The sequence below is a fragment of the Pleurodeles waltl genome, chromosome 4_2 (genome assembly GCF_031143425.1).
Source record: "Pleurodeles waltl isolate 20211129_DDA chromosome 4_2, aPleWal1.hap1.20221129, whole genome shotgun sequence".
NCBI lineage: Eukaryota > Metazoa > Chordata > Amphibia > Caudata > Salamandridae > Pleurodeles > Pleurodeles waltl.
The window spans coordinates 77,713,300-77,734,810 of NC_090443.1; positions in this window are offsets into that span (position 1 = coordinate 77,713,300).

The following is a 21,511-nucleotide window of genomic DNA, read 5'->3' on the forward strand; positions in this document are numbered from 1 at the left end:
TCAACAACTTTGGATTCAGGGAAATTCCATGTTAACAAACCCTGGGCCAGATATATCAAGGTTTTTTGCATTCGCAAACTGTGCGAATGCCCGTTTGGGATGCAAAAAGCCAGTTCAGAATGTATGAAAGACATTCTGAACGCAAATGTAAGGACTCGCAAAAATAGCGATTCCTTAAAATGGCGACCCTGTTTAGAGAGTCGCAAATTGCGACTCTCTAAATAAGAAATCGCAAATAAGGATTCCTTATTTGCGATTTCTTAGCACATGTATGAAGCCATTCCTAAATGCGATTTGGGCATTTAGGAATCGCTATTTACCACCAGGTTGAACCTGGTGGTAACCATGTGCAAAATTAAAAAATGCATTTTTAAAATGTACATGTAAAGCACACATGCCCTTTTGGCATGTGTGCAACTTACATGTCCCAAACTATTTTTGGGGCTGCAGCAGTGGGGGCCTTAGGCCCCCAGCACCCTGGAGTTTTGCATTTCCAAAATTGCGATTTCTGGTTAAGAAATTGCAATTTTGGGAAATGCAAAATATTCGCAGATATGGGCAACAGGCCCATAGGTGCGAATGGGGACAGATTCTCTATTTGTGATTTGGTAATAGCTTTTGCGATTTTTAAGAAATCGCTATTACCGAATCACAAAAATCATACATAACTTTTTGCATTTCTGAAATAGCGATTTCCTTAAAATCGCTATTTGAGAATCCCATATCGGTTGTATGATACATCTGGCCCCCTGTCTCTTTTTCTGATGGTGTCAGCTCTAGTACAAGGAATTTCAGAGCTGTGGACAAAATAGCAGTTTGACATTTAGGTGCTCTTTGTCCCCAGCAACAAGATCATGATTGAGTGCAATTTGTTGCAATATGGAACCCTTCTGTGGCCTTTTGTGATGCAAGAAGATGAACTAACAGTTCCACTCTAATCGGAAGATCTCAGAGCAGCAATGTCCATAACATTTTAATTTGGCTTTGCCTTTATATAGGGGGACCGATCTTATGCAAATCAGAACCGCTCTAGTCCAAAATGGTCATCCCACCTTAGGGACGAGGCAAGAACTTAGACATGTTTTAGTCACATCTTTAAGTGTAACTTGATTTTCTCAATTTTCTCTGCACAGCCAGCTCAGCGAGTGTCCACAAACGGACATACCTACTCAAATTATGAACAATAAGTGACGACGCAGTGAATAGTGAAAAACAAAGTGCCATGACAAACAACAATCAAGCATGAAAAACAACAAATATATACAGAGTTGGCATAAATGAGAAGGTCATGTCCAAACACGAAACTCCACGGAAATAATTAAAGGAGTATTCAAATGTTCCCAGTGTCCAATATGTAATACTCAGGATTTTTGACCAAGAAAAGTTGATGATTGGACCTCAGTTCTTCTGACTTTGCCAGGGTCTTCATCCAGACCAAAGATAGCAGGTAAACACCTACAAATCTGGTGCCACCAGAATCTTTTGGTGGGTTTGACCACAATAGCATATGATAAATGTTGAGATGTAACCACTTGTATCTTGTTGATTCATATGCTTTCATTTTATTTTGTATTATTTTATTATTTTAATGTCTTTCCAAGTGGTTTGCACCCTTTTTTGAGTGGTCACATTCTATAAACTATTTTATGCCACGTTTTCACTCAGGGGATGTCTTTGGTTCACCCTGCGCTCTTTTGGCACGTTTACAGAGGTATACCTTTACTATACCTATTGCTGGTGGTGTGGTTATTACTTCAGGAACTACTTGACCCTCTTGTTTATACCAAATCTATATATTCGTAGTTTTAAATGCTTGTTTGTTGCTTGTTGTGGCACATTGTTTTTCACTATTCACTGTGTCATCACTTGGTGCACCTATTTATTTTGTTTTGACAGATCAGTCTGTTTATATCCTCCAAATAGGAGGGATGGACAAACATATCTACATATGAATTAAATTGTGTATGTTCTTACAAATATACAATATTTCTACAAAAGCAATTACAAAAGCAATTACAAAAGTGTCTAGTTTATACTTTTCTTACAAAGCTATTTTTGTTGTATATCTCGTTACCATAATATTTCTTTGTAAAAACTTTTTTCCTGGCAGAACAATTGTTTATTTTGGATTTGATTATCCTTGTTCTTTGGATTACAGTGTGCCCCATATTTGGTTACACCATAGAGTTGTGGCTACATGTGGACTACACACCCTCGAGAAAACCATTTTGGGTACTGGTCTCCCCTCTTTGTTCCAACCACTAGCCTATCTAACTGAACAAAGGGCAGCCCCTCAAGTCTGTGATCACCATTTGCCCACCAAAGGGGTCTTCACCTTTAAAGTCCACCTTTTGGGCTAACAACCTGAGTGGCTCCCTACGAAGGGAAGGTGACATCTCGCACTGTGGCAGGACGCTATTGTTCTGATGAAGGGTGATACCCTGAAACCAGTCCCAGGATGCTTGCTTCCCGTCCAGGGAGGACCTGGCCTGGCAGTTCGAGCTGGACTGTTCCCATGAGGAACAGGGTCAAGACTGATTGCAATGGCTGGGTCCAAACTGGGGTGGCATGGTGAGCAAAAGAACAATGGATTCAACCCAGATCTGTGACTGGGGGTGAGTGTTTGCATTGTTCAGCACTCCGTCCATCATCTTTTTGTGTTGCTTAAGTTGCCCTAAGTGGGAAGGGTATGCCCAGATGTGGGTCCTGTGCTCACTGTGCCACTGGAATCAAGCTAGCCTGGCTGATGAAGGGTGATACCCTGAAACCGGTCCCATGATGCTTGCTTTCAGTCCAGGGAGGACCTGGCCTGGCAGTTTGGGCTGGACTGTTCCCATGAGGAAAAGGGTCAAGACTGATTTGCATATGGCTGGGTCCAAACTGGGGTGGCATGGTGAGCAAAAGAACGATGGATTAAACCCAGATTTGTGAGTGGGGGTGAGTGTTTGCATTGTTCAGCACTCTGTCCATCATCCTTTTGTGTTGCTTAAGTTGCCTTAAGTGGGAAGGGTATGCCCAGACATGGATCCTGTGCTCACTGTGCCACTGGATTCAAGCTAGCCTGGCTGATGAAGGGAGATACCCTGACACCGGTCCCAGGATGCTTGCTTCCAGTCCAGGGAGGACCTGGCCTGGCAGTTCGGGCTGGACTGTTCCCATGAGGAACAGGGTCAAGACTGATTTGCATATGGATGGGTCCAAACTGGGGTGGCATGGTGAGCAAAGGAACAATGGATTAAACCCAGATCTGTGTCTGGGGGTGAGTGTTTGCATTGTTCAGCACTCCGCCCATCATCCTTTTGTGTTGCCTAAGTTGTCCTAAGTAGGAAGGGTGTGCCCAGACGTGGGTTCCGTGCTCACTGTGCGACTGGATTCAAGCTAGCCTGTCTGATGAAGGGTGATACCCTGAAACGGGTCCCAGGATGCTTGCTTCCGGTCCAGGGAGGACCTGGCCTGGCAGTTCGGGTTGGACTGTTCCCATGAGGAACAGGGTCAAGACTGATTTGCATATGGCTGGGTCCAAACTATGGTGGCATGGTGAGCAAAACAAACAATGGATTAAACCCATATCTGTGACTGGGGGTGAGTGTTTGCATTATTCAGGACTCTGTCCATCATCTTTTTGTGTTGCTATTGTTCATAGGCCTGGGAGTCATTCATACTACTCCTCTGGAAGGCAGAAAGCTGTCTGGTGGCCAGTGACCATGTGAAATTCGAATTGGGCATCAAGTCGTGTTTAATGCCGCAATTGATTTGGTACTTTACAGTACTCATCTCAGTAATCCCATTCAGAAGTTAGCCGGGTTGAGTGGTCAGCCGATAACTCTGTGTTACCTAATAGGGCTACTAGATCTCCAACAGCAAAATGACAACTTGGAAGTGTTGCTGTCAAAACATATATATCTAAAATAGTTGGCCTACTTAATGATATACAGCTCTCCGCCTTAGAGCTAAATAGGCTTCCCTTATGGAAGACTTACATATACTGTTAAAAGAAGTGGGGGCTTTGCCATTGGTTTGAATGGCTTAGTCGAGTTAGCAATGTTACCACTGGCAGTCCAGTCTGTAGTGGCAGGCTGGGAAGCCATTTTGTACTTTCTTACACATAGTGTGGCACAATCAGTGTTGCAATCCTTGGTGGACATGCCCTGGGTGCCATAGGTACTATATACTAATGACTTATGAGTATGTCAGTCTCTGCCAATTGGGGGTAGCCAATTCAACATACACTTTGTAAGGGGTTAGAGCACTCCTTCTGAGGTCTGATTAGCAGGTCTCAGTGCACTCTCAGAGTCAAAATACCAGCAGCATCAGTCCAAAAATGCGATGGTGAGCATGCAAAGAAAGGAATATCCTTGGAGGTGTTTTTTTTATTTTGAAGCAAAACTCTGTCTACGTTTTGTGTAAATAGGGGTTTGCATCAAAAACCATGGGGGATTGCATGGGAATGCTTGTGCACCACTCATGCAGTCCCCCTTGACACTAAGTAATGCAAAGCAGATCTAAGCACTGTTTTGTGCTATGTTCAGGTGAATTTCCAGATCAAAATAAGTTTTGCCCTGGAAAGTAAATTGGAAAAAAAGATTTTACAATGATTTGTGGCACTTTTGTGTCTCAAGTAAGGTGCAAATGCTTAGTATATATACCCCTTTGAGTTAATGGATGAGCTAAGACATGAAAAGGAAATGCACAGACCCAGTCTGTATCCTTTCTGCATCAGCGCTGAAAACTGGGTCATAGTGGGCCAAAAGTGTTGCTTCATACATGCATGCTGCGCCAATGTACTGTGAGTGCACTCTACTATATGGGCATTGCCCTGTAGCATGTTCTTAGCAACTTTGAATTAAGGGGAATTCCGTGCCAAAAAACCTGGGTCTTTTTCTGATGGTGCCCGCTCTAGTATAAGGATTTTCAGAGCTGTGGACAAAATGGCAGTTCGACTTTTGGGTGCTCTCTGTCCCCAGCAACAAGATCATCATTGAGGTCACTTTGTTGCAGTCTTGAACCCTCTTGTGGCTTTTTGTGATGCAAATATATGAGCTAACAGCTCCACTCTAATGAGAAGACCTCAGAGCAACAATTTCCAAAAATAACACTTTGATTTGCCTTTGCCATTATATAAGGGGACCGATCTTATGCCAATCAGAACAGCTCCAGTCCAAAATAGCCATTACCTCCCGTCCCTCCCTCGCCTTCCTTTTAAACCAATGAGGCCTCCCGCCTCCCCCCTAGACCCTCCCTTCCCCTTTTTAACCCCCCCACCACCCCTACCCCCTCCTGTTCTTTTGTCTAGCCCACGCTAGATGTTTTTCCTTTTCCTTACCTGCACGGCGGGGCCTGGGGGTCATCGTTTGAGGCACTCCTCGGGACGCGGCGCTCCGCGAGGAGTGCTACGGCCAGAGCGCGACTTTGCCGAGCAGCCGAGCTGCTCAGGAGGCGCGTACTGGGAGGCGGCTGACGGGGTCAGCCGGCCCTCTGTGGCTGGGGCGTCGGCTTCCGGTTTTCCGCGCCGCGGAGCCGCGGGGAGATGCCGGAGTGCTGCTTTTGGTTTCTGGAGGTAGGACGGGCGTTCTGCCCGCAGTTTTATGTACATTGTATTTAGTTTTGACCTTTTGAGGGATTGGTGGATACCTGTAGTGGGAGGTCCAGGTCGCTATATATTGGGAGTGCTTTTAAGTGGTGGGCAGTGTGTTTTGGATTATCAACATGCCTAAGGTTCCGGCTAAGAGACGTAGGATTGTCTCTTCTTCCTCCTCCTCCGAGGAGGATGCTGCTGGCGTTTCCATCCCTGGGGGCTCCCAGTTGCAGGAGGGTAAGGATGCACCCCTCATGTCCAGGGAGGCGGTGCAGGAAATGATCTAGGTGGCTGTTGCCAGGGCCCTTCAAGCGGGGATGGCCAGGCCTGGTCAATCTAAAATTACCCATACTTCTGCATCTGCAAGGAAGTCATCCTCAGACAGTGAGGGTGGAGAGGCCCCATCTACGTCCTCTGGGGGTAAATATGTCTCCAGAGAAGAAATGTGGGAGGTGATGGCACATGTTCGGGACAATTTAGGTTTTCCAGTGTTTCAACCTTCAAACTCGGAATCTCACTTATTTCCACAATATCAGACGCCTTCTAAATTTGCCAGGCCTTTTCAGGGACCTGTGAAGGATATGGTGTTTCGCGAATGGAAGGATGTGGATAAAGCTCAAGTTCCACGATTCCTGCAGAAACTGTATTTACTTGAGGGTGAGGAGGTATTGCCTCATTCGGTCCGCCTGGATTCAATTTTAGCTACCCTGATTGGCAAAACGGCAGTCAATCCTGAGGATTGTGTGCCTACGGATGCCACGGACCGTAAAGTGGATCCAGGTCTTAAGAGGGCTTTTGCAGCTGAGAATCTGGCGCTAAGGGCAGGTATATATTCTGCTTATGCAGCCCAGTCGTTGGTGCAGGACTTTGATAAGCTGGCGGTGGCTGTTCAAAAAGGGGCGGAATGTTCGGAGCTCCTGGCTGGTATGGAGCAGCAGGCCAGATTGTTGGCAGATGTGTCTTCTGATGTGGTCCGTACGTCGGCTCTGGCCTCTGGTGCTTTGATTGGGGCTCGTAGGTCCTTCTGGTTACGTTCCTGGAAAGCCGACCCCGGGGAAAAGGCGGCCTTGCTGAGACTGCCTTTTGAGGGTCGTAGCTTGTTTGGGGATCAATTGCCATCCATGCTTTCCAAAGCATTTAAGGAGCGGAAGCATGCCTTGCCTTATAAAGGGGGATCTACTTCGGGTAAAGGGTGGAAGAATCATTCCCGCTCTTCTCCTAAAATGGATGCCAAATCTTTTTTGTTTAGGAAACGGCGTTTTCAACCGCGTTTTTCTCCTAAGAAGTCTGCTCCTTCGAACCGGGGTGGGTTCAAAAAGGGGTCCTGACAATCACTGTGGGCCTGGCATAGGGCCGGTTGGGGGAAGGCTGAGACACTTTATTTCAACTTGGGAGGAGAGTGTCAACGATCGTTGGGTGCTAGACATTGTGGCCAATGATTATGTCATCGATTTTGTGGTGGTGCCTCCAGATTCAGGGGTATGTCCCACCCCTCTGCCTTCCGGAGGGTCACGGAGAAGGGCATTATTGGACGGAGTCCAGGACTTGCTGGTCAAGGGGGCCATTTCCCACGTTCCGCTGGACGAAAGGGGTCAGGGCACTTATTCGGTCTTGTTTCTGGTTCAGAAAGTTTAAGGGGGATTTCGACCGGTGCTCAATCTGAAGGAGGTGAATGCTTGGATCAGGACGGTACATTTTCGCATGCTGTCTATTCAGACTATCTTTCCATTGGCCAGGCAAGGGGACTTTCTGGTGTCGCTGGATCTGCAGGATGCTTACCTGCACGTGCCGGTGGCAAAGTCTTCACAGAGGTTCCTGAGGTTTGCTGTGGATCAGGAACACTATCAGTTTTGCGTTCTACCTTTCGGTCTCAAGTCTTCTCCTCAAATTTTTACGAAGGTGCTGGCCCCCCTGGTGGCTTTGCTACATTCAGAAGGGGTGTTTATTCATCCATATCTGGACGACATCTTGATTCATGCCCCCTCACGGGTCCTGTTACAGAGGCAGGTGGCCCAAGTTCTGGTGGTCCTGCAAAATCACGGGTTTTTAATCAACTGGAAAAAATCAGATTTAGTTCAGTCCCAGGATCTGGTTTTTTTAGGGGCTCGATTTCGGACTCTGCTGGGCCTGGTGACAGTGTCAGAAATGAGGTTAGGGGTACTCCAGTCCTTGGTGAGGAAGGTAGTGTTACAGACTGCCCCCCGAGCTCTTCTATGGTTACGTCTGCAGGGTCATTTGGCGTCGGTAATATTTCTGATCCCTTGGGCGCGGTTCCATCTCCTATGCTTGATGACATGGTTCTTGAGAAGGTGGGTGCCAGGGTCCGGTTCTCTGCGGGACAGGGTACAGGGGTCCGGATTGATTCGCAGGGAGTTGAAATGGTGGTTGGATGCGGATCATCTTCGGGTAGGGGTTTCTTTGTCACCTCTGAGACCCGTGGTGGTGACTACGGATGCCAGCCTCTCCGGTTGGGGTGCGTGGATGGGGTCGGCTCAGATTCAGGGGTTCTGGTCCCCTCTGGAGGCGAGTCGGTCGTCGAATTGGCGCGAGTTGAGAGCTGTCTTATTGGCTCTGGTCCATTTCCAGGTGTCCCTGAAGGGTGCGGCAGTTCTGGTTCGGACGGACAACTTAGTGGCCAAGGCTTATGTCAATCGGCAGGGGGGGACCAGGTCATGGGCTCTGTTCGGTCTAGCCAGGAAGATTTTTGTGTGGGCTCAGGAGTGGGTTCCTTCTCTCAGAGCTACGTACATTTGGGGGGTGGTCAATGTTCGGGCGGATCTACTGAGCAGGGTGATTCCTTCCTCTCAACTTTTCTCCCTCCGGAAGTCTCTGTTTCTACATCTGGTTCGGCTTTGGGGGCTTCCAGTGCTGGATGTGTTCGCATCCGCAGAAAACGCGAAGTTGGATCGCTTCTGCTCCCGGTTTCGGTGTTCCCTAGCCTGGGACGTGGACAGGATGTCATGTCCTTGGCCGAGGGGCCTTTTGTATGCGTTCCCACCGTTTCAGCTACTCAGGTCTTTTCTGTTGCGGGTGAGGGATCTGGGGTCCAGGGTTATCCTGATTGCGCCACTTTGGCCGCGGGCGAATTGGTTCCCGTTGTTGCGGCTGATGGCAGCCGGGAGGATGTGGCCTCTGCCTCTTTGTCCGTCTCCCCTGGAGTTTCCCTGCCTCCCATTGGGGTCGTTGAGGAGGTTACACTTGACGGCCTGGAAGTTGAATGACGGGGCTTGACAGGTCTGGGGGTACCTGTGGCTTTGAGTTCTACCTTACTGGCTTCCAGGCGGCGTTCCACTTTACTTTCCTATGGTAGACAGTGGAAGGTTTTTTCTTCTTGGTGCTTGAGTCATGAATTGGATCCTACCTGCGCGTCTATCTTTGAGGTGATGCAGTTCCTGCAGGACGGTGCGCAGTTGGGGTTGTCGGTGGCATCTCTACGGGTACAGTGGGCGGCTATTCAGGCCTTTAGAGGTCCGTGGCATAATCTTCCGGATGAAGGGCGCTTCATGCCTAGATTTTTTCAAGGGCTTATTAATGTTTCCTCGCCCTGTACGTTCTTTTCCTTCATGGGATCTTTCTTTGGTTTTGGATGTTTTTGACGGATGCCCCTTTTGAACCATTGGGGGACTGTGATTTGCACCATCTGTCCTTGAAGACGTTCTTTTTGGTAGCCATTACTTCGGCTCGTCGTTTGGGGGAATTGGGGGCCTTGGCCTGTTCTTTTCCTTTTTGTAAGATTTTCAGGATCGGGTGGTTCTGGTTCCTGTCCCTTCCTTTATTCCGAAAGTCAGTTCTTCGTTCCATGCTCGCCAGGAGGTCATCCTTCCTTCATTTTGTCCGAATCCCTCCTCAGGGGAGGAGGTCCGTTTGCATTCGTTGGATGTATGCAGGGCTTTGTTGGAGTACCTGCGGGTGGTGGCTCCTTTTCGTAAGGGTGATTCGCTTTTTGTTAATTTCGGTCAGGCACGTAAGGGTGAGAAACCTTCCACGGCTTCCTGGAGTCGGTGGGTGAGATCGTTGATTCTGTTGGCCTATTCCTTGAAAGGGGTGGTCCCTCCTCACGGGATTCAGGGTCGATCTACCAGGGGTATGGCGGCTACGGTGGCAGAGCTTCAGGGGACTTCCGTGGTGGAAATTTGCAGGGCCGCCACTTGGGCTTCTCCTTCGACGTTTGTTCGACATTATAGGCTGTCGGACTTGGGTAGTTTGGAGTCGGTATTAGGTCACTGAGTCTTATCCTCTATGAGGTAATAGGGGTAGGGTTTTTGGTGGCCTTGGTGCAGGATATGAATAAAGTTCTTGCAACTCAGTGTCCGTCTCCTGTGTTTTTCTTGCTATGTCTCATTGGTTTAAAAGGAAGGCGAGGGAGGGACGGGAGGTAATGCTTCCATTTTCTTGCGATAATGGCATTACTCCTAGTCCTACTCCCTCGCCTTCCTTTCCGTTCCCTCCCGCCCTCCCGGTACGGACTGTCTGAGTTGCTGCTTGGGCTTGGTTTTTGTACAGGAAGGGGTAGGGGTGGGGGGGGGTTTAAAAGGGGAAGGGATGGTCTAGGGGGGAGGCGGGAGGCCTCATTGGTTTAAAAGGAAGGCAAGGGAGTAGGACTAGGAGTAATGCCATTATCGCAAGAAAATGGAAGCATTCCACCTTAGGGACGAGGCAAGACCTTGCTGTAACCCCATCTTGAAGTGTGACTTGATTTTCTCAACATAGCGAGTGTCCACAAACCGACATACTTACTCAAATTATGAACAGCTCCAATGCAATAATTTTTGGAGCTGCTGGCAAAATGTAATCTTGCCGCTCATGTGTTCCTTTCCCCACAGCAATAGAGTATTTTTTAGGCCATTTGTTAATGTCATGTGGTGGTTGTGCTATAGGGCAGCTGCTTGTATTGGCCTTCAAGTACTGGCAGCTTTATAGGGCTTTAATTGTCTACTCACGACACATGGATTAGTAGTGATCCTTGGGAACACCTACTTTTGGAGACAATTAAAAAATTACACTGATAGAGGCAAACATTTGTATCACAGTTACTGAGATAGGGAGACTTATTTACAGGAAAAGGGGAGAAGCTGACTAGGACAGGAATACAAGGATCTTTAGACAAATAGACGTGTACACTGAAAAAAGTGAAACTCATTAACGGAAGAAGGGAATACACAGACAGTGAACCAGGAATTATTTCGACGAACTTCGGTGCAAAGTTTTTCAGAGCATTAAACGAAATGCAATTTTCCTGTTGGGTGCCCTATTTCCACTAGCAACAGACCTGTTTTGAGAATATTTGTTGCAAACTGCCGCCCTCCTGTTGTCATTTTTGGTAGCAACATATGGCAAATCTCCCCAGAAGGGTTCATGTAGCACCGGCCCTAAATTCAGCATTGAGAGGAACTCGCTGACTCTGGAGCTATAAATAAATTAATACAGGAACAGGAAAACACCGTTACAGAAAACTCACTAGGACATTGAACACACTGGTAGTGAAATAAAAATACTCTGGTGCAATGAGAACACAAATGCAGGGAGAACAAAATTGGGCAGTGTACACTCTTGGACAGGGGATACATCTACACAGACATGGAACACAAGTCCCACTTATCACACGTAAAAACAAGGGCCTCATTTGCACGCTTTTGGCCCAGGGGAATGCAGCAAGCTTTCTTGGTGAGCTGCCATGCGTCAAAGAAAAGGGCAGGGATGCTCCGTATCTACAAGATATGGCGCATTCCTGTCCTTGGCCTCTGCTCTGGCACACAAATTGCTGCCATGCGCCAACGCAGGCACCCTGCAGCATGGTGCAAGAGTGTCGGCATTGTAGGAATTATTGTTTTTGTGCAGCACATGTAGAAAAAGGGAAAAAACGAGGAGAAATAGTGTTAATTTGCCCGTTGTGTCACTCTTATGCCACCCCTGGGAAGGCATAGGTTTTTAATGCGTTCCCAGGTTTACAAAACCTTGTAAGTCATGAAATGCGCCAAAATCCATGGGAACACCCACTGCAACACCCATGGAATGCCTCTGTGATACAAAGTAAAGCAACGCAGAGACTTGCGCTGCATTGCCTTATTCTCTATCTACAAGGCCATGTAAAGCCACGCAAAGTGGCTTTGTGTGGCCTTATAGATATGGGTGAGCATCCCACACCACTGGTGCGTCACAAAAAGTGACGCATCAGCGGCACAAGCCACTTGTAAATAAGCCCCTCAAGTGTTTGGTTGAAGTTCGCAATACACAACTCCCTAACTTGTCTCTGGGAAAAGTTACAACCAGCATACAGAGGTCTAGACACCACTTCACCCAGCAGCACCAACAGGCCATGGACATGGTAAACAGTGTGTTAAATGAAAAATGTTTAATGTAACATTTTCTGTTGCCAGTTAATAAGTGACTGCAAGATTGTAGAAAAGCTGCAGTGATTCCTTACAAAGTTTTAAAATACAACATGAAAACTTAGTAGGAATAAAAAAACACGCCTTCATCTAAAATGACCATTGAAATTTCATCTGCCTTACAAGTGAGACACCAATTGCATTGTATAGCGCTTTTGAGGGATGGCTGCAGAACACTCCACTGAGACAACAGAAAACCCTACTTTGGTGCTGTCAAACGAGAACATTGCATGAAAAGTGCAGCCTCGAAGTAGCTGAGAAGCACTTCACCTTAGCAGACCCGTCTAACTGTCTGACATTAAATAATACTGGTTATAGCACAGCAAGACAAACGAAATCCTGACCAAGACTAAGCGGGTCATTCCGACCCTGGCGGTCGGTGGCCGCCAGGGCCACCGACCACGGGAGCACCGCCAACAGGCTGGCGGTGCTCCTACGAGCATTCTGACCGCGGCGGTTTAGCCGCGGTCAGACGCGGAAAGCCAGCGGTCTCCCGCTGACTTTCCGCCGCTCGTAGGAATCCTCCATGGCTGCGGAGCGCGCTCCGCAGCCATGGAGGATTCCGACTCCCCCTCCCGCCATCCAGTTCCTGGCGGTTCTCCCGCCGGGAACCGGATGGCGGGAGGGGGAGTCGCGGGGCCCCTGGGGGCCCCTGCCGTGCCCATGCCTATGGCATGGGCACGGCAGGGGCCCCCGTAAGAGGGCCCCTAAAAGTATTTCAGTGTCTGCAAAGCAGACACTGAAATACGCGACGGGTGCAACTGCACCCGTCGCACCTTCCCACTCCGCCGGCTCTATTACGAGCCGGCGTCATCGTGGGAAGGGAGTTTTCCCCTGGGCTGGCGGGCGGTCTTGCGAAGACCGCCCGCCAGCCCAGGGGAAAACTCGGAATACCCTCCGCGGTCTTTCGACCGCGGAGCGGTATTTCGGAGGGGGGAAGTCTGGCGGGCGGCCTCCGCCGCCCGTCAGACTCAGAATTAGGGCCTAGGTGTCAAAGTTCAACCAACACTTCGTCACCAATTGTGGAAGAAATACCACGTACACTTGTGCAAGGTGATTTTAATCCAGTGAATAGCTGCAAGCCCCAACATATAGTTCACATCTTTCCAGTCCCAGCATTAGAAACGTGGACATTTTTGAGTCAGCTAGTGTGAGAAAGAAGCCTCTTTCTAGCCTTGTTACCCCCACTTTGGGCCTGTTTGTGAGTGTATGTCAGGGTGTTTTCACTGTCTCACTGGTATCCTGCTTGCCAGGGCCCAGTGCTCATAGTGAAAACCCTATGTTTTCAGTATGTTTGTTATGTGTCACTGGGACCCTGCTAGTCAGGACCCCAGTGCTCATAAGTTTGTGACCTATAGGTATGTGTTCCCTGTGTGATGCCTAACTGTCTCACTGAGGCTCTGCTAACCAGAACCTCAGTGGTTATGCTCTCTCTTTACAAATTGTCACTAACAGGCTAGTGACCAATTTTAACAATTTACATTGGCTTACTGGAACACCCTTATAATTCCCTAGTATATGGTACTGAGGTACCCAGGGTATTGGGGTTCCAGGAGATCCCTATGGGCTGCAGCATTTCTTTTGCCACCCATAGGGAGCTCTGACAATTCTTACACAGGCCTGCCACTGCAGCCTGAGTGAAATAACGTCCACGTTATTTCACAGCCATTTTACACTGCACTTAAGTAACTTATAAGTCACCTATATGTCTAACCTTTACCTGGTAAAGGTTGGGTGCTAAGTTACTTAGTGTGAGGGCACCCTGGCACTAGCCAAGGTGCCCCCACATTGTTCAGGGCCAATTCCCCGGACTTTGTGAGTGCGGGGACACCATTACACGCGTGCCCTACATATAGGTCACTACCTATATGTGGCTTCACAATGGTAACTCCAAATATGGCCATGTAATATGTCTATGATCATGGAATTGCCCCCTCTATACCATCCTGGCATAGTTGGCACAATCCCATGATCCCAGTGGTCTGTAGCACAGACCCTGATACTGCCAAACTGCCTTTCCCGGGGTTTCACTGCAGCTGCTGCTGCTGCCAACCCCTCAGACAGGCATCTGCCCTCCTGGAGTCCAGCCAGGCCTGGCCCAGGATGGCAGAACAAAGGACTTCCTCTGAGAGAGGGTGTTACACCCTCTCCCTTTGGAAAATGGTGTGAAGGCAGGGGAGGAGTAGCCTCCCCCAGCCTCTGGAAATGCTTTCATGGGCACATTTGGTGCCCATTTCTGCATAAGCCAGTCTACACCGGTTCAGGGACCCCTTAGCCCTGCTCTGGCGCGAAACTGGACAAAGGAAAGGGGAGTGACCACTCCCCTGACCTGTACCTCCCCTGGGAGGTGCCCAGAGCTCCTCCAGTGTGCTCCAGACCTCTGCCATCTTGGAAACAGAGGTGCTGCTGGCACACTGGACTGCTCTGAGTGGCCAGTGCCATCAGGTGACGTCAGAGACTCCTCCTGATAGGCTCCTTCAGGTGTTGCTAGCCTATCCTCTCTCCTAGGTAGCCAAACCCTCTTTTCTGGCTATTTAGGGTCTCTGTCTCTTGGGATTCCTTAGATAACGAATGCAAGAGCTCATCCGAGTTCCTCTGCATCTCTCTCTTCACCTTCTGCCAAGGAATCGACTGCTGACCGCGCTGGAAGCCTGCAAAACTGCAACATAGTAGCAAAGACGACTACTGCAACTCTGTAACGCTGATCCAGCCACCTTCTCGACTGCTTTCCTGGTGGTGCATGCTGTGGGGGTAGTCTGCCTCCTCTCTGCACTAGAAGCTCAGAAGAAATCTCCCGTGGGTCGACGGAATCGTCCCCCTGCAACCGCAGGCACCAAAGAACTGCATCACCGGTACCTTGGGTCTCCTCTCAGCACAACGAGCGAGGTCCCTTGAATCCAGCAACTCTGTCCAAGTGACTCCCACAGTCCAGTGACTCTTCAGTCCAAGTTTGGTGGAGGTAAGTCCTTGCCTCCCCACGCCAGACTGCATTGCTGGAAACCGCGACTTTTGCAGCTACTCCGGCCTCCGTGCACTTCCGGCGGAAATCCTTTGTGCACAGTCCAGCCTGGGTCCACGGCACTCTAACCTGCATTGCACGACCTCCTAAGTTGTTCTCCGGCGACGTGGGACTCCTTTGTGCGACTTCGGGTGAGCACCGTTTCACGCATCCTCGTAGTGCCTGTTTCTGGCACTTCAGCGGGTGCTGCCTGCTGCTGAGACGGCTCCTGGTCTTGCTCGACGTCCCCTCTGTCCCCTGACGCAATTTGCGACATCCTGGTCCCTCCTGGGCCACAGCAGCATCCAAAAACCCTTAACGCACGATTTGCAGCTAGCAAGGCTTGTTGGCGGTCTTTCAGCGGAAAACACTTCTGCACGACTCTCCACGGCGTGAGGGATCCGTCCTCCAAAGGGGAAGTCTCTAGCCCTTGTCGTTCTTGCAGAAACCTACGCTTCTACTGTCCAGTAGCAGCTCCTTTGCCCCCACAGCTGGCATTTCCTGGGCATCTGCCCATCTCCGACTTGCTTGTGACTTTTGGACTTGGTCCCCTTGTTCCACAGGTACCCTCGACTGGAAATCCATCGTTGTTGCATTGTTGGTTTGCGTCTTTCCTGCAGAATTCCCCTATCACGACTTCTATGTCCTTTGGGGAACTTTAGTGCACTTTGCACTCACTTTTCAGGGTCTTGGGGTGGGCTATTTTTCTAACCCTTACTATTTTCTAATAGTCCCAGCGACCCTCTACAAGGTCACATAGGTTTGGGGTCCATTCGTGGTTCGCATTCCACTTTTGGAGTATATGGTTTGTGTTGCCCCTATCCCTATGTGTCTCCATTGCATCCTATTGTAACTATACATTGTTTGCACTGTTTTCTAATACTATTACTGCCTATTTTGGTATTGTGTACATATGTCTTGTGTATATTTGCTATCCTCATACTGAGGGTACTCACTGAGATACTTTTGGCATATTGTCATAAAAATAAAGTACCTTTATTTTTAGTATATCTGTGTATTGTGTTTTCTTATGATATTGTGCATATGACACTAAGTGGTACGGTAGGAGCTTCACTCGTCTCCTAGTTCAGCCTAAGCTGCTCTGCTAAGCTACCATTATCTATCAGCCTATGCTGCTAGACACCCTATACACTAATAAGGGATAACTGGGCCTGGTGCAAGGTGCAAGTACCCCTAGGTACTCACTACAAGCCAGTCCAGCCTCCTACAGCTAGTTTGCCGGGCACAGACTGTTGTATTGTTGCATTAATGTCGCACTTCATACCCTCTAGAGGGGTTGTTTTAACCAGTTTAGGTTGACAGTAGCTAGAGCTAGAGTTACTTTTCAAGTTTTAGTGCCTGCTGTACTACCAATCTTCCTCTTAGACTCACTGTGTCTCTCCCTCGCTCTTGCAATATATGGGATAAAGTACTCCCTTCCATTAAATATATTTTACAAGGATATTGCAAGCCACCGAGAAGTTCCATGACCACAAAGTGCGCGGATACTTAGAATCTGGCTCGGTCCGCTTGTAACCCTCCTGATCTTTACAGCCAGCCTCCTGGTGAACTGCAGATCTGGATTGCTGTTTACTTGAATAAACAATAATATTCTGAAAGATGATAAACATGCAAGTATTTATTTACAGGTTAACTGAAGTAGAAGAAAAGAAGCAAAGAAGGTTTCCTGCACCACTTACCTTTGTGAACACCTTCATTTTCAAAGACAGCTTGCAGTGGCGGCCGGCAGCTTTGGGAGGGGGGCGGGCGGGGCACACACACACACACACATACAGACTCATTCTTTCACACACAGACACGCACGCACGCACGCTCATCCATTAACAACACTCATTCCATTCAAACATGCACGCACGCACTAAACATTCATTTTACAAGATCACACACATTCATTCTTTCACACACACACGCACGCACGCACATCCATTAACAACACTCATAACACTCAAACATGCACGCGCGCACCAAACATTCAATGTAAAACATAACACACATACATACACACACACTTACCTTTAGCCTCTAGGTCCCAGGAGGGTTGGGACTGCTGCCTTCCCTCATTGGCTGACCTGAGGTCAGCCAATGAGGGAAGGCAGCAGTCCCAGCCTCGTCACAGAGTGAGATGGGGTCAGTGAGACTGCTGACCCCACCCCACTCTGTGACGAAGTGTCACTGATTGACACTCGCCCTGAAGCGCCCAGGGAGAGTGTCAATTGGTGAAGCTTTCCTCATCACCCAAGGGAGGGCCTCGAGGCACCTTTGCTGGGCCGAGGAGGTCACGCCCATAGGAGCTGTGATCTCCTCAGCCCAGCAAAGTTCAGCTCAGGGAGTCAGGAGTGTGCGCAAATCGCGCATGTCTGCTCCTGGCTGCCTGAGCTGAACATGGAGAGTGTCTGTCAGGCTGACCTCTGTTCAGCCTGACAGACACTCTTCATGGGGTGGGGGGGGCGTGGCCCCTCCGCCCTAAAGGACGGGCCGCCACTGACAGCTTGTAACATGTAACAAAATGATAGTCTCTTCAAAATTAAAAAAAAAGTGAATTTCAATAACATGCTGAAGTGTACACCAGATTATATCACTGCATTGAGATGCATTTATTAAAAGTGATAGTTTTAGAACACAAACTTAGGAACAGTCGTGCCTCCCCCACCCTGACAACGGTGCCATTAATGAACCAAGAGTCGAGTCATTTGTGATGTGCACCCTCTGGGTAGCCTGTATTGTTTTTATACAAGGAACAACATTATAGCTTATTGAACCAAACAGTGCACATCCTGAACTCATGCATTTTTAGATGCTCTTATATATAATAATGAAGAAAAGGAGACAAAGTTAAGTAAAACAATTGCCTAACATCACACAATTTGGTTAAATAGGGAAGCTGGAATTGATCCCAGATTTTCTGGTTTCACACTATATGATTCAGCCACTAGGTGGGCATCTCTCATTTTACATCTAAACGTAGGCCCATATTTATACTTTTTTAGCACCGCATTTGTGTCATTTTTTTACGCAAAATCGGCGCAAATTTACAAAATACAATTGTATTTTGTAAGTTTGCGCCGCTTTTGCATCAAAAAACAGCGCAAATGAGACGCCAAAAAGTACAAATATGGGCCCTAATGCTTTGTATTTAATGTGTGGCGTACGAAGTTACAACATGGTAGTAGACAGAAGCCATATAAAAAGGCTCAGTTTGGTTTGGACTTGAGGGTTCAAGAGAACCTTGAGCTGAGCCAGAACCAGGTATATAGTTTAAACTTGACTTGAGCCTTCAGTAGTTCACCCACCTTGATCACATAATTGTGTTGTAGGGACAAAGGCACAGAAAGGATATGATTTGACCATCAACATACAATTTGGTGAAGCCGGAGTTTCAACACCAAAGTGTAGGACTTCTTGTTTCAAGATTCAGAACTTTCTCACTACGCCATTCTTTAGTGAGTGGACTATGAGATTGGGTGCTCCCTCCCCATGTGTAAACTCAAATGACAGTTGGGTTACATACATTCCTGTTTTACTACCAGTTTTCAGCTTGATTCAGGTTTTCCTATTTCTGTTAAAAGGGAGTAGAGAAATTTGTTAAGAAAGTGATTACTCATGAGCGCACAATCTGTCCCAAGGGGAAGTCAGGATTGTTTATTACTCAACCCCAGGGATGTAGTGATTCCGTTGGTGAGAGACTAGGACTGCTCTCACCAAAGAAATGTCACGGTATTGTGGAATCTTCCTCAGACTTTAAATACAGGGGTACATATTTATGAGCCCCTTGCGGCACTGTGACTCGTAAGCGCCCCCTGCCAGGTCCAGTGATAACAACCCCTCCATGCCATCAGCGACAAGTCTGTGTATCTCGCCGTTGGACTCCTGTGAATATTTCAGTGTAGTCCATTTAGTCCTACATCTATTGCTAGTGACTCTTAATATTCTATCAAAAGTTCACCTTGAGTGCTGTGATGTACTCTAATGGGCAGACTCAGCTTAAGAATAAAAAAATTTCAAGCTTACGCGTTAAGAATTTTCAATTCTATTAAGGACACGGAGGCGAGGATTATGCTTCTCTTTCTATGCTTGATTTTCCAACAGCAGCCAATAAGAGAAGATATTGTCAAAGAACTACATATCCCATAAATCAAAGTATGCACAGTAACCATAGAGAACAGGGTATAAAACACGAAGAGGCTACAAAACTTCCTCTTTCTTTGCGAGAGTTCAGTCAGTAAGAGTCAATAATTGTAACATCATCAAATCGAACAAACAGGATCCAAACATCCAAGAAACAGGAGCTCCGGAAAAGAACAGATGCCACCATCCAGATCAATACCTCCTTGGAACGAAAAATTTCAACTCTGATCCACACCTGTGAAGAAAAGAAACGAAACTCATAATAATATGTGTCATAGAACCATCGTCTACAAATTACATGCATTGATAACAACACAGGGTGGGCGAACAATGAGACGTCAACTGAAAAGAGAATACTTAACTCGTAAGCAGAAGTCTTATTGTCCACTTGGGAGGGATAATCCTCGCCTCCGTGTCCTTAATAGAATTGAAAATTCTTAATGCGTAAGCTTGATTTTTTTTTATTCTATGTCAGGACCGGAGGCTCAGATTATGCTAGTTCAAAGCTGATCTACCACGATCGATGCAATGTCCACAATGGGCTTATGATAGAAGGTCTTAAAAGTAGATTCCGACGACCAGTCTGCCGCCCTCATAATATCCTCTAACCTCATGCCTAAACTACAGGACTTAGAAGCCATAGCTCCACGGACTGAATGAGCTCCAAACATGGAGACGTCAATCCCTGCTTCAGAAAGAAGCCACCTAATCCATTTTGCTAGAGTAGCTGACGATACTGGCTTAAAAGGCTTCTGTAGAGCAATCAATAACTGCCCTCTAGGGTCTGTACGGAATTCCTCTGTAGCCGCTTCATAGGCCTTCAAACATTGTACCACGCATAGCTTGGGGTTATGAGGGAAAGCCGGGTATGACACCGAGTTGGTACCCGTCTTAGTACGTTTGGAAATCGAAAAAGAAACTCCCGAAGGAGAAAAAGTCCTGCCCTGCAAATCAAGGGAGCGCACATCCGATACTCTCTTGCATGAAATGAGGCATAGCAATAAGGTCAATTTGGCCGAGAGTTGCTTACGAGAAAGGTATTGGTTATCTGGCCAGGACGAAATGAACGTAAGCACTACGTTGACGTCCCACAGAGAGGCATACTTGGGACGCGGGGGATTTGACAAACGAATACCCCTCATTAGTTTGCATACAATATTGTGTTCTCCCATAGGTTTGCCCTGAACTGGAGAGTGACCTGCGGAAATGGCAGATCTGTAATTATTGATGGATCTGAAAGCCAGGCCTGAAGCCGCCAGTGAAGCCAGAAAATTGACCACTAAACTGACATCAGCGTTAAAGGGATCAGCACCCCGTTCCTTACACCAATGACTCCATCGCTTCCAAGCAGAGGCATACCGCTTGAGAGTATTGGGGGACCAGGCCTGAATTTAGAAGCTTGTTCTGAAATGCCTGGCAGGCACCAATGGCGCCTGATATTCTCCAGGCTACCAGCCGAAGGTTGCCCTGAAGTATCAAGGGGTGCGGGGACCCCAGAGGGTCCCGGAGAAGGTCGTGAAGAGGAGGGATTAGGAGAGGGAAATCGCACAGAAGATCCAGTGCTAAGGGAAACCAGGCTTGAGCCCTCCAAAGGGGGGTTATCAACACAATCTCCGTCCTCAGACGTCGGACTTGGGCAATGACTCGAGGAATCATGCTGAACGGAGGGAAGGCATACGCTTGATGGGGAGACCAGTCCTGGAGAAAGGCATCGGTGGCTACCGCCTCCGGATCTGGTCTCCAACTGAAGAATAGAGGCAGCTGTCGATTCAATCTCGAGGCAAAGAGATCTATCGAGATAGGGCCCCACTTGTGGTTGAGAGAGGCAAACACCTTGGGGAGTAGCATCCAGTCGCTGGAATCCCGTAGGAATCGGAATTCCAATCGGCCACAGTGTTGCGAGTCCCCGGGAGGTACTCCGCAATCACAGAGATGCGATGTTGGAGGCAAAATTGCCAGAAATCCTTGGCAATGCAAGCTAAGGTTGGGGATCTCGTGCCTCCCAGCTTGTTCACATACCTGACCGCGGAAATGTTGTCCATCCTCAAGAGAATGCAACAATCCGCCTTCAGAGGAGAGACACTCCGGATTGCAAAAGATCCGGCTAAAAGCTCCAGGCAGTTGATGTGGAGGTGGAGTTCCTCCTCCGACCAACGCCCCCCCGGTGGTGACATCCCCGCACCGGGCTCCCCAGCCCCACCTGCTGGCATCCGATTCCAGAATGACATCTGGGGTAGTGCCGAAGATCGCTCGCCCGTTCCAGGCCTCCATGTGCTCTAACCACCAGGTTATCTCCGAGCGGGCCTCTGGACTCAGAGGAACTAAGTCCGTATAAGACAAGCCCTTCTGTAGAAAAGAAATCTTGAGTCGTTGGAGGGCTCTGTAATGTAGGGGGCTCGGGAA